We start from the raw sequence: 12,712 nt of genomic DNA on the forward strand, positions 1-12,712 counted from the left end.
CTGTTTGAAATGCTACCACAGTTAATTAATGCAGCTCAAGGCTTCTCACAGTTGATAAATACAAGTGATGGCAAAACTCTAAGTGTTAGGTAAAGGAACCAGTATTAAAACAGCTTTGGAAAAATATACTGCAATACACAGCCACCATTCATTCCTTACACTGAAAAGTGTATTGGTGCTTAAAATGACTCTTCTCACTAACTTTCCACCCAACTCTTTAATTTAACTCAAGTCAGGTTTGAATACTTACATGCTGAACTCAACTGTCTTTGAGCTTTTTAAAGAAGAATGACACTGATAGTTGAACCTGTGGACCATGCTGCCTGTTTTCTAATATTATTTGTTGGACTGAAACTTGCAATGAAAAGCTACTATTAAAAAAATAAATGTGTGTGGAGATTAGAGTCCACATTTTGAAATGTCAGTAAATACAGTATTTATATGACAGATCACAATGACTTGTAAAAGGCAGCCATATGTGTATCAAGCTCGTAGTCTTCCTAATGTTTTTTCTTTTAAAAAAAAAAAAACCTTTCATTTGTAAATCTGAAGAAATTGGCACTAAATGAAAACTATCTTTCAAATACTTTCTGAGGAATTTGAGTAAAATCAGGGGTCCTCAGCCTGCGGATCTCTCTCTTTGAAAGAGAGATCACAGGGGCACATGTAGCTTGTGCACTAGAGTCATATCACAACATGTGGGGCAATAGAGAGATTTAAGACAAAGAAATCAAGGCGAGAACATTAGAGTCAGTTTCCCAGTATTTAATGTACTGTTTCACTACTTAACAGTGCCTCAAGGTAGTTTGCTGGTGTACTCTCACAAATAGCACCATTAACAGATTTTTACATGCCTAGGTCACCCTACTTTGATCCCGAAGAAGCCTTAAAACACTGTGCAAACAACAGACTTGAGGCGACATCCCTGAAAGACAGCCACTTCTGGAGAGCAGAGGTGGTCCTTGACATAGCAACAGAACCTGCAGGACAGTTTCACACAAAGAACAAAAGCAAATGATGGTCCTTCTGAAACGACCAAGGATGCTGAGTGTTCTGAGAGAGAAAAATCAAACACAGCCCTGCAAGGCCCGTGGAGAATTTTCCTAGGAGATAAAACCTCTGCTCTAAATGGTCATCACATTACGGGCCTCCAAATTTCGTGCTCCCCCATACATAAACTGCATCTCCAAATGCACTGAAATTATATCTCTGGCATAAGCTTTCTTTTGTTCAGATGCCAGTTTGTAAGAGATCTTTACATGAACAAAAGCTTCCGTCTTTACAATAACCATCTTTCTTCAGAAAAGGCACACGATACACTTTTGGGATGCCAAAGCACACAATAGAGAAAACCAAATAATTCCAGTGAGGTTTGAAGAGCCTTCAGCAAACCCTACAACAATTCTAGTCACCTGTCAATCAGGAAGTATCACATAAAGAATTGTGTGGCATTGCTACTGTCTATTACCTGCGATATTCCTTTTGGTTCACTTGAGATTTTTAAAAAATATATAATGAGTGCATTCAATAATTGTTTGAATTGCTGCTGTGCATTCTGTCATAAATGGTTTATGGATAACCATCAATTGGTTCCGCTCATCAGTCTAACAAGTTCAATGTACTACTCAGAGCAAAGGATGACTATTTATTTAACAGTTCTTGGCAGGAAAATTTGTTGCATGCCACAACTTTACAAAGAACATTAAAATCAATGACAATTTATAAACCAAAGGCTGGGAATTATGCTTTGGATTCCCATAATTCATCAGAATAAAGCTGTCAGATACCTTTTATTATAAATTAATAGCATGTTGTCTAAGAGCGCCCCAGTACAGATGTTTTGCTAGTTCAGTACTGACATCTAGTGGATAATCAAAAATATTCCCCCTTTTTTTTTTTTCCAAGTCTTGGATTTTTCCCTTTCCCAAATGATGTTTGTTGCTACTACATCAGTCAGATTTTTATCATGCAAAAAACCATATTTGAGTTTAAGTTTTGTGTATTTGTATTTAGCTAACAAACTTTTCACAAGTTTGAATTTTTAGTGTAAACATTGGCAATGTGTACTTACCATAATTTAAAACCTACATAGCTAACCATACCTTCTTTTGCTAAAAAATATCTTCCATATTTTAAATTTTTTAGTACATGCCATACTTAGGGACTCAATTCCTTCTAATTCTTTACTATTGAATTATACTATAGTAAAGCATCAAATTTCCAACTCTAGTGTTCTCTTAGAAATAATGTTCAAATAAGCATTTACTTACCCTGCATTTGATTAAAATTTAGGATACAAATTACTTATTGTGACCCTTTATTTCCAGTGTAATGTGATTTATGAGTGGTCAATACACTGGGGAGAAGAGGACTACTTAAATGCATTGTTTGTGGATATTGCTCCCCTAAACATTAGTTTTCGGACTGATCTACACAATAATCCATGCAATTAGTTCCATGGCCATTAACATTCAAACTGAAAAAAAATTCTAATGTGCACTGGTAACCTCTTGAGTACACAGTCTTGGCAAGGGGCCCCACCTAGAACAGGGTAGGATTTTTTTTAAGGGACAAAACTGGGCCTTTCCAAATGTTCCGGGACACCTGATCTGGCCCCGTGCTGGATGCAGTTTTTCTAGTGGGTCAAGGAGATTAAAAAGTGCATTTTCTTCAGAGCCTTTCAGAATTTAAAGTATTGGAAAGGCAAGGAAATAAATGAAACTAGCATTTACTGTGTCTCCTTTTGTGTCTGGCACTGCAATAAGACTTTTTATAACAAGCAGAGTAGGGTTAAGGATGAAAATTATTGCTCCAGTGTCATACACCTTCAAGGGGACAGTAATGGCGTGCTCTAGGGCAACAAGCTGAAGTTTCTAGGACAGAAGAAAAAGTACTTCTTCATAACTTGACCATTATTGGCAGACAATCTGTGAAACTCAAACAAAATCAGAATCTGTCTCACTCCTCTTTACAGAACTATAAAATGATAAGAATGATAAAAGAACCCACCTTATAAATTTTGTGACATTTTTAAAGTCTGTTTTAAGTTACTTTGGAGGCAATATGTTATAATTATTTCAGAAGGCCTATGGAGTTATTATGAAAGTGAATAAATTAAGCCAAACCTAGTATCTTCCCATAATAAAGAGAAATCAACAAGAGGAGTTCTTTCTATGAAAGTGGGAGGTGAACCTACTTAAAAAGTATAAACTCATAATTTTTATAAAGTAATAGATAAGAATTTTTCCTGGTTTTCTTACTTAAGGAATTCTATAGTTCAAGCCCCAACTTCCAAATCATTTGAACATCTTGCTAGATAAGCTTTTTGTAGGTCACTGAGATAAAGACAATGCATAAATAAAGGCAATTGAGTAGTATTTTCACAACTAACATGCCTTCCCCATGGAAGGTTTGGGGTTTTGGGGGGGTTTTTTGTTTTTTGTTTTGTATTAAACAGACTAGGCTGCCTACTCTATCATAGTTAACTAACTTCAGTTCTTTCAATAAAATAGTCATCACATTCACATTAGCCCTTCATACTCCCTCATTGTTTAAATATCTGAAACTCTCCAGTCCAAATCCTATAGTCCCATCTCAGCTATTGTTCTACAAAATCTCACTTCAGAGGGATATTTCAAAGATGCATGGGTGGGGAAATCCTCACCAGCTGCGATGCACCTGCTGCAGTCAGTCCTAGAAGCAGGGAAAACGCTGGGCTGTGGAAGCAAGGTCTGGGGTTCAGACAGGACAGTCCAGCACTGGGCAGGTGTCGAGTGCAGGTCGGGAAGTTTCGGGTGGGTGCTTAAAGTTAAGAAGAAAATGGTTTGAAATAAATTTTAGAAAGAGAAGAAGGAGTGGGAGAGGAGGACAAGGAAGGAGTGAGGGCCCTGTGAATGTGGCAAAGACAACAAGCAAAACAGACCCAAATGTCTCAAAGGAAACTCACAGGCATGAGCTCAAAATTGAACTCTAACCCAAGGACACACCATTGTCCTTCCATGTCCTCCCTGCTGCGCTCAGAAGAGCAGCTTCCTCCTGATTAACGCAGACAAGTTCTCGAAGTTACAATAACTCTTATTAAAGCATCCAGTACTACTTTAGACTGTGATTGAAGGAGACAAAATGATGATGCCTATTATGTTGAAGACACCTTAGAGAACACCTAATCCACCTCTTTAGTCATCAGCCAGGAAGAGCTGCAGAGGGGTTGGGGTGCTGGAGACTGTCAACGCTACTGAGTTGTGGTGCAGTGGGCCAGGAGGTCCTCAGGGTTGAGACTGAAGGGAAACATCAAGCCCAGGATGGATTTAGGGCCAGAAGATGAGTAGGATGAGGGAAAAAAATCCAAAAGAGTCAAAGAAGGCCTGCCCCAGGAGTGAGTGGTGGAGTAAAATTGAAATTCCTCAATAGGAGGAGCAACTAGGAGCAAGTACACAAATAAGGCCAAAGACCAGAATCAGGTCTTGCACCAGAATCAAGTGGGCTTGTGAGAAATCGAGGCAAGCATTAAAAAAGGACAGCAGAGCAAAGCAGATGGATGAGAGCCCAGAGACCCACAAAGGAAAAAGGACAGTCAAGCTCAAGACTTCAGCCCTGTGTGCACTACCCAAATAGACTTCAGGATCTAAGGTCATTCTGACCCCAACTTAGAGATTTTATATGGTTTTGTGAAGAAATACACCAATCCTGGCCCTGCTAAATTCACAGGCATGAGTGGTCATAGGATCACCTGGAGAAAGCAACGAGTCCATGGGCAGTAGGAACCAGGGTACCAAGAAGACAGATCTTCATAGAACCCAGGTTAATAGGACGTACACAGTGTAAACAAAAAACACAGTAATATTTAGATATTTTTAAATATTACAGTAAAAGAAACATTGCCATTAACCCTCCTCAAAGTGCACTCCCTCACTTCAAACACAATTATCCCATCATTATTGCAACTTTCTGAAACAGTTCTAGAAGTCATTTCTTGAGTGTCTTTAGTTCAGGCTGCCTAGATGTCCTGGGCATTTTGACTTTGGGGAAGAGTCAAAGTTTGCACAGTGCAGATCCATATCTGGTAAATAAGGTGGATGAGGACATACCATAATGTTTTCATGACACTGTCTTTGCTTTCGGTGACACTCAGCAGCAGCGTTTACCGGATTTGTGACCGTAGCTCATATAGACACTCATGCAGGACCTCCAGAACTGCTACAGAAAGTACAGAGAAAAATGGGATAAGTGTGTGTGAAGATGAGTGGAGGGGAATTAATGGTAACATGTCTTTTACTATAATACATTTTTAAACATTGGAAACATTCACCATGTATTTTGATTACACTTCATACTATAAATACCTGAAGGTGTAATTCATACACATAAGGTGTATTTCATAAAGTGTAATTCATACACAATGAATAAGGTGTAATTTATACACATCCACAAGATAGTATTTGGGGACAGAGATTACAAGTTGATAATCTAAGGTCATCCTATGTTTGTTTCTTCTCATTTCCTCTCCCTTCAAATATGAGTCATTTTATTATTTGCTAATAGTCTTTCCACCTCTGGCCAGCAATGTATTTTAAAATTAGTTCTCTGGGTAAATTCACATCTATTTCTTCTTCAACTTTGTTTGCAAACGTGTTATTTCCTAAATAGCCAGGGTGCGTTATCTATTTAACAAAGGTTTGTTCATGCCTCTTTCAAATCTGCCTTAGTGCCCTGTATCCAACCGAGGGCTCAAGGAGGCACGTGGTGAATTCAGAGCATCTGTTCTCCAGCTGACAATTTTGAATCTAAAAAATTTAGACTTCCCCCAGATCACATCAAATGCCATCTTTTAATTATGTACTAAAACATTAAAGCTGGACATGGTGGCACACACCTGTAATCCCAGCTCCTTGGGAGGCTGAGCCAAGAGGTTTGTTTACAACTTTCAGGCCAACCTGGGCAAGTTAGCAAGAAACTAAAACTAGAAAGGGTTGGGGATGTAGTTCGTGGTAGAGAGGTTGCCTAGAATTTATGAATCCCTGGGCTCTGTCTCCAGTACCACACACATACACACACACACCACTGTGCAGTCTAAAATTATAACTAAATGAGTTTAAATGATGAAAAATAAAATTACACCTGTAAGAATTTTCAACTGAATAATTTCAGATTAATCGATGATTAGCAGCAAAAAGGAAGCTGGGTAGTTTATAAATTAATGTCATTAATCAATGATTTATAGTTAATTTACTTCACTTAAGTCCTTCTTTGCATCTGTCACCAAGACTTTCATCTTTGAACTTCAAAATTAAAAAGCCAAACTATTATTTGGAGAAATGGATAGAGGTAGGGAGCCAACTGAAAACTCCAACAGTTTTCTGTGTATTCCTTTTGATATTTTATCAGTAAGGTTTTAATAGTTACACAAGAACCACATGTTGATGTTATGTGATAGTCCCAAGCAGAGATATCAATGACTGTAACTGATGAAATAACTAAATATCAACAGTAAAAGGACCTCCAAGATGGTAAAAAAGAACATCACAGAAGGGGGAAAATGAGTTGCTGGCCAACATGTAAACAAGAATTTGACTCTGTTTATTTCGTCCTTCCTTCAGATAGAGAGGAGAATTGCTTTGTGCCTTTTACCTCTCATGGTCCAATTTAATACCTTCCTGTTTTTCAAAAAGTGATTTATGCAACTCATTGGAATATTTCCAGGAGAAAAATGAGAAGGAGATAGAAAGGGAAGAGAGAACGCCCCAAAAAAGAGAAATTCACACAAGAATCTGAAGTTCAATACATAATAATGCTCTTGGCAAATGCTTTCCAAGACCCCCCACTCCTGTCTTAAATTCTATTTATTTTTTATGAAAAATGTCAAAATAGCTATCCTTGAGAAAGATCTCTATTTTTCCCCAAGATCAGTATATTTGAGAAAAAGGAGCACAAATTTCCCTGAAGCCCTGTGTTTATTTTCCAATCTGATCTGATGTGCTTCAGACACTACAAGGCCAAACAAGAGCATTGCCGAGGAGCCATAAAGAAAGACAGCCGTCATGTTACTAACGGTTGAGGCCACTCCCCCTGTACACCATGGCAGTGGTGCTTCTCGGGTGTGTTTTCAGGAATCAAGGTGAAATAAAGGAGAATGACTGGGAACACAGGGGTTTGAGCCCCATGTCTGGTTATCATGTGTTGCATAGAGATAAAGCCCAGGAATTAGCCAAGCCCCCTCTGTTTCAAGGGCAGACATTCTCCTGTGTCAGCCTGTACTCAGGGCCAGCTACAGACTCAGACAAGCAGCAACTCTTTGTGAATAGCCATCACCTCTCCTACCCTCCGCAGGCTGCTCAGGAGAGTTCTAAGCTCCTCTTTTTATGAAATCCAAAGGTGGAAATCACCACGCTACTCTGCTTCCCACCTCCCCCGAGTTTCCTGCCATGCTTTGGCAGTGTGGTTGGTCAATGCTTCTTTATCTGCACGGATGAGCTCGTGTGACTTATTGTGTACGCTACCTGTGGATGTCCACCTACTTCAGCCTCACCTAGGATGCCCTCAGAGAACAGGAACTGGGTCTTCATTCAGATATATGCTGCTTTTTTTAATTTTAATATATAAAAATGCCAACAAAGATAAATCGCTGCACCTGGAAAACTGCTCAGAGACCTTTGTCTTATGTCCTCATTTTACAGATTCATTTATTCATTCATCTAACATTATTTTTAATCCCAGAATCATGAAAAACTTCAAATGATTTTCCCAGAGAAATTAAATATGTTGCTCTGTGTTGCCCAAAAAATTAAAGGGTGACATTTTCTTAATCATCTTTGTTATTTTCCAATGGTATTTCCAGGCCAATCAGAATGAACACTAGAAATAAATAAATAAATACACACACACACACACACACACACACACACACATTTTTTTTTTTTTTTTTGGTGGTACCAGTGATCAAACTTAGGACCTTCCACTTGCCAGGCAGGTGCAGTGCCACTGAGCTACATCCCCAGCCCCTAGAAATATTTATCTTCACTCCCTAATATGTGGAATCTAAAAATGATTACCTGAAATGGGCCAGGTCTGGCAAGCACAAGGTCCTGAGTTCAATCCCTGGTACCAAAAAAAAAAAAAAAGTGATGATCTGCAAGTAGAGGAGAGACTATTATTAGACAAGAGGAACAAGATGAGAGAGAGGGTAAAGGGGAGTGGATATGATCAAATTATACTGTATGCATTTAAACTCAATATTTTATAAAATGAATAAGCACTAATAATAAAAGGGAAAAAAGTAAATATCCATCTTTAGTTCCCTAATGTCACTCACTGAGGAGCATATACTTTCTCCTCTTCTAAGCTAATCATAGTTGCTATTCCCAATATTTTTTTTTCTCAATGGTAAGGAAAGTATGAAATTAAGCATAAAGACCTGTAACAGCAAACTTTTTCTATAAAGAACAGATAGCTTAGGCTTGCATAACTCACAATCTCCTCCTCAATTATTTAACTCTACTGTTTTAAATCAAAAGCAGTCGTAGACAAGAAGTAAATTAATAGGCTCTAATTGTGTTCCAATAAAATTTTACCAAAACAGGTTGAGGGCCAGATTTTGCTGGTGGCCTATAGTTTGTTCAATCTTTGTCTTAGTTACTTTACGCATTGCTGACACAATATACCCAACACCCAAAGTTAAAGGAGGAAATGTTTATGTCACTCACAGTTCATAGAGGCTTCAGTCCCAAGTTGGCTGGCTCCAGGGCAGGGCAGCATGGAAGAAGGCAGTGAAGCTGCAAGCAGCAAGTGACAAGCGATGCTCTTCTTTCTGTTTCTTATATCTTCAGGCTACCCGCCGTAGAGCACCCTTAATCCCAGCACTGCACCATGAATCAATCCCAACATCACATCCTTGATCCCAGCAGCACACACCCTAGATCCAGCCACTTCCGAAAACCCCCACTGTGACCACATGAGGCTTTCCTGATGTGGACTGTTACCTAGGAGTAATTACCAGCTAGCTTACCATCTTTCCCAAAACACACATTGCCTTATCCCCAATTATAAATCCTACCTCTTGATGAAATCCCTTAAAATAGTGTTCTCCCATGGAAGTTTCTGCTGTGATTAAAATCTCCTGTATCTGTGCTTTCCAATATTATCAACACTAGCCATGTGAGGCTATTGGGAAGTTGAAATGTAGCCAGTGTACTTTAGGGACTGATTTCTAAATTCTACCTAATATTTGTCAATCTGAATGTAAGTAGCCACATGTAGCTAGTGGCTGTCATGCTAAACAGTGTAGCCTTAAGGAGCAAGAAAGTCCCTCAGGCATTACTTCAGAGCCAAAGTACTGAGGATTCTATTGTCTTCTCAAAACACAATGTGTACACATGTATTTGTACCAAAATATGTATGACCAGACCTGGATATTTCAAAAAGCTTCCTCTTATAAATGAGTGCTTTGAATCGAGTTTCTCAATGTAAAACGTATTATTTACTTTATAAATGTTGTACTTCTATATAACTTTTTGGCCAGCCATCAACTAGATGAAATGTATGACACTTTTATTTCTTTTTAGATAGCCTTGTATTAAATGTGACTTAATAAACACATCAACAATTGTTAAGAGTTGAGGATGGATGGCTACCTTCAGGGTTCTCTCTACATGTCTAAAAATAAAGAAAGGAATTGGTATAAGGTAGTGTCATAAGTTTCCTGTTAAATGCATATATTTTACTAAGAGGAACTGGGAGTGGGTAAGAGAAGACTAAAAAGAGTGTGAAACACTGAGTTGAGCATTGACCAGAAATAGGGAGACAAAGTATTTCAGGAAAAGGGACCATCATTTTAAAAACTCAAGTAAGTGGTAATAAATTCTAGTTTGGGGGAACTCACAGTAATCTGATTGATTAGAACACAAGGATGCAGGACATAAATTTCTACAGATAAATTAAGAAAGTTAGACTAGAACCAATTTGAAAAAGCCATTGCATGTTTGGAAAATCTCTGTCAAGCACTAAGGGAATCATCGAATTTTAAAATGGCAGAGGGAGGTGACATAGATAAGATCTTTGTCATTATTCTAGCAGCCATTTGGAAACACTGGAGGCAGGGTGAATGCATAAATAAAACCTTTGTATTAATGTTTAATGCTGAAGGTAAAAAGATTGAATCATACATCACTGGATTAACGACCACGAAGATTACCCAAGCCTTCGTAAAACATGTATCAGAGGTCACAATCTATTACTCATCAGACCAAATGAAGCCCACAGATGTGTTTTGTCCTAAAACTTCCTTTTGATATTCTTATTTGGCTCTGATATTTATATCTCAGGGGATTTTACATGAAAATTCAGTTTCTCTTCAGAATGTGTATTTCTTTTTAACCACTGTAAAATTGGGCAACTCTGAGACTGCATTCCATTCTGGTGAAAACCCACAGTTTCTGGGGAGCAGCTACTGCTTTCCATGCTTTCCACTACTTCCTGTTACTTGTGTTCCAGTCAATTTGACTCATTTATGATACCTGCCTGCCCTCAAAGGCAACTGAGTTTTTCTTATACCAACTTGATACAGTTGATTTGGTTGAAAGTTTACAATTTCATTGGGTTTTAGAAACTTCCTTTATGAATACTGTCTTCGACAATGCTCATCGTATTTTTAGTCTATCCACAATGGAACTTAAAAATGTTACTTCCTAATATTCAACATTCTCAAACCTTTTCTTTAACTTAGGCATATACACCCTTCTTGGCTAGCTTCATCTCAAAAATGTAGGAGAAACAATAAAAGAATTAGCAAACGGATATTGGACCCTAGCCTTAACTCGTTATGTTACTTCTGTTGGACTCTGTAGATAACCTGTAGTCACATATCTATCTGTGCCATCTTCCTTGTGGCCTCATGGCAAGTGTAGAAGGGCAGTTCTCATGATTTGGCCGATCCTGAAGCTTGGGATTAGTGCCACCTGGTTGTTTTAAATATATGATAAACTCATCCATTTCAAGATACTACTTCTACTTGGAAGCTATGAGTTTTTAATCTGTTCAGTATCAACTAAGATGCAAATAATTAGCAATATTAATAGAGGTCACACGTGAAATAATTTTAACCCAAGGAAGTCATATTATACCAAGTCCTCCACTAAATAGATGCTACTGCTTTGTTGACCTTCTGCTTGTTGAATGAGATATCCATATATAACAGTCATTGACTGGTTAACATATTTTGTTCTTCATTTGTGAAACTGTGAGCATACATGTTCTATTACTGCTGTACAAAAAGATTGAGTGAAAGTGAAATATGTTCTGAAAGTGTTGATATAAATGCTGTATGATCGTCCACAAAAAAAAATATAGAATTATGCTTGCTTTAGAAGAAGTTTCCATTCATGTGAAGGTTTATAAAGTGGGGAGCAGCTGAAGCTGTGAAAGCATGAGTAATTCTCATCATGGTTTTGTGATGACCAAGTCAGGAGGGCAAGGGTGGTTCATGAGGACCCTCCCTCCCTTTACCAAGAGTTTATAATGTCCTGACTCTTCTAGTTCTAAACATGAGGGTTGGGTAGGAGGTCAGAAATTGTTTGACTGTGGATTCCTAGACTGAAGCTATAGATAATTGTGATACATGAATTCTAGACCCTCTCCTTAGGCCAAATTTTGGAGAGCTGGAAACCTAGAACACTCAGTTTAATAAATACCCTCACCATGCACCTGGCAAACTGCATAGAACTGCTGAGCTGGAGGAGGCCAGAATCAAGGCAGTTGTCTCTACTATGGACTCAGAACTTTGATCCCCCATGACTTTCCCTGAGCTGTGGGCACAGGGCAGACAGCAGGGTGGAGAAAGTTGTCTTGTTAGCTGGTGTCAAAAATTATTCCTTCATTAGTCTGACTAGCTAAGCTAATACAGCCAATCAAGTTCCCAGGCAAAAAAAAAAAAAAAAAAACTTGTCAAGGCAAGGAGCCAAAGAAGAAAAAGAATCAGGAAGTTGGACAGCCAGGGCTGCATCCTTGAGGTGTAAACCTAATTCCATACACTGAATTATACCTAGAAGCCTTAGAAGATTTTGCAAAAGTGCACAGAACCATAGCATCCATGCTGTCCAAGATGCCTGCCTTTTATGTTGATAATTTTTTTCTCCCTAAAAGAACAAAAACAAAAAATAGACCCCACCATACCCATACATTTATACTTAAGAACCTCAGTGTTACCTAAGAAAATTCACTTTCCCTGTTCACAGAAAGCCCACACAAGACTTTGCTTGGAACTATTTTCAAGAGTTAGAACAATTTGTGGTAGCATTTTGACTCAGTGGATGTTTGGGTACAAGTATTATTACATCAAGTCAGATTGAAGGAAACTATCAAGGTGCTCCCAAGCATAGCTCTTAATGCTGAGAAATAGGCAACCTTCCTCTGTCCCCAGCCTTTCTATTATAGAAGGCTTTGTACATGTTCATTTCAGTGCTCTGCATATTTTAAGAAGACAGGTACTGTAAACTCTCTCAACCATCCCCACTCAGCCAACTCACCAAATGAGTGAGCATTTTCCATTTCCTCTCTGCTCCTTACTGGCGGATGCCCAAGTATACTGGATGCTCAGATCCACAGCCTTATTGCATCCTTATCAAGAGCCAGCTGAGTGTGTCCCCCAACCAGTTATGCCATGTGTATTTATTCTAATTAGATAAGTTAATAGTAATAAAAGACATTTTAAATATGAGCATGA

General features: G+C 38.4%; 2 long non-coding RNA genes across 2 annotated transcripts in view; both read right to left on the reverse strand.

Annotated features, from left to right (window-relative positions):
• Positions 1-12,712, reverse strand: part of LOC110349407 (uncharacterized) — a 578,466-nt gene that overhangs the window by 505,876 nt on the left and 59,878 nt on the right. The gene's annotated exons all lie outside the window — the stretch shown is intronic.
• Positions 5,087-8,108, reverse strand: LOC110349408 (uncharacterized). The gene is made up of 2 exons (XR_002395346.2): positions 8,049-8,108; positions 5,087-5,196 (listed from the first exon to the last, which is right to left on the reverse strand). It is a non-coding gene; the product is annotated as an uncharacterized LOC110349408 (long non-coding RNA).

The sequence above is a fragment of the Heterocephalus glaber genome, unplaced genomic scaffold (genome assembly GCF_053883595.1).
Source record: "Heterocephalus glaber isolate CG9 unplaced genomic scaffold, H.glaber_assembly_v1.0 deba00001444, whole genome shotgun sequence".
In the NCBI taxonomy this organism is placed as follows: Eukaryota; Metazoa; Chordata; class Mammalia; order Rodentia; family Bathyergidae; genus Heterocephalus; species Heterocephalus glaber.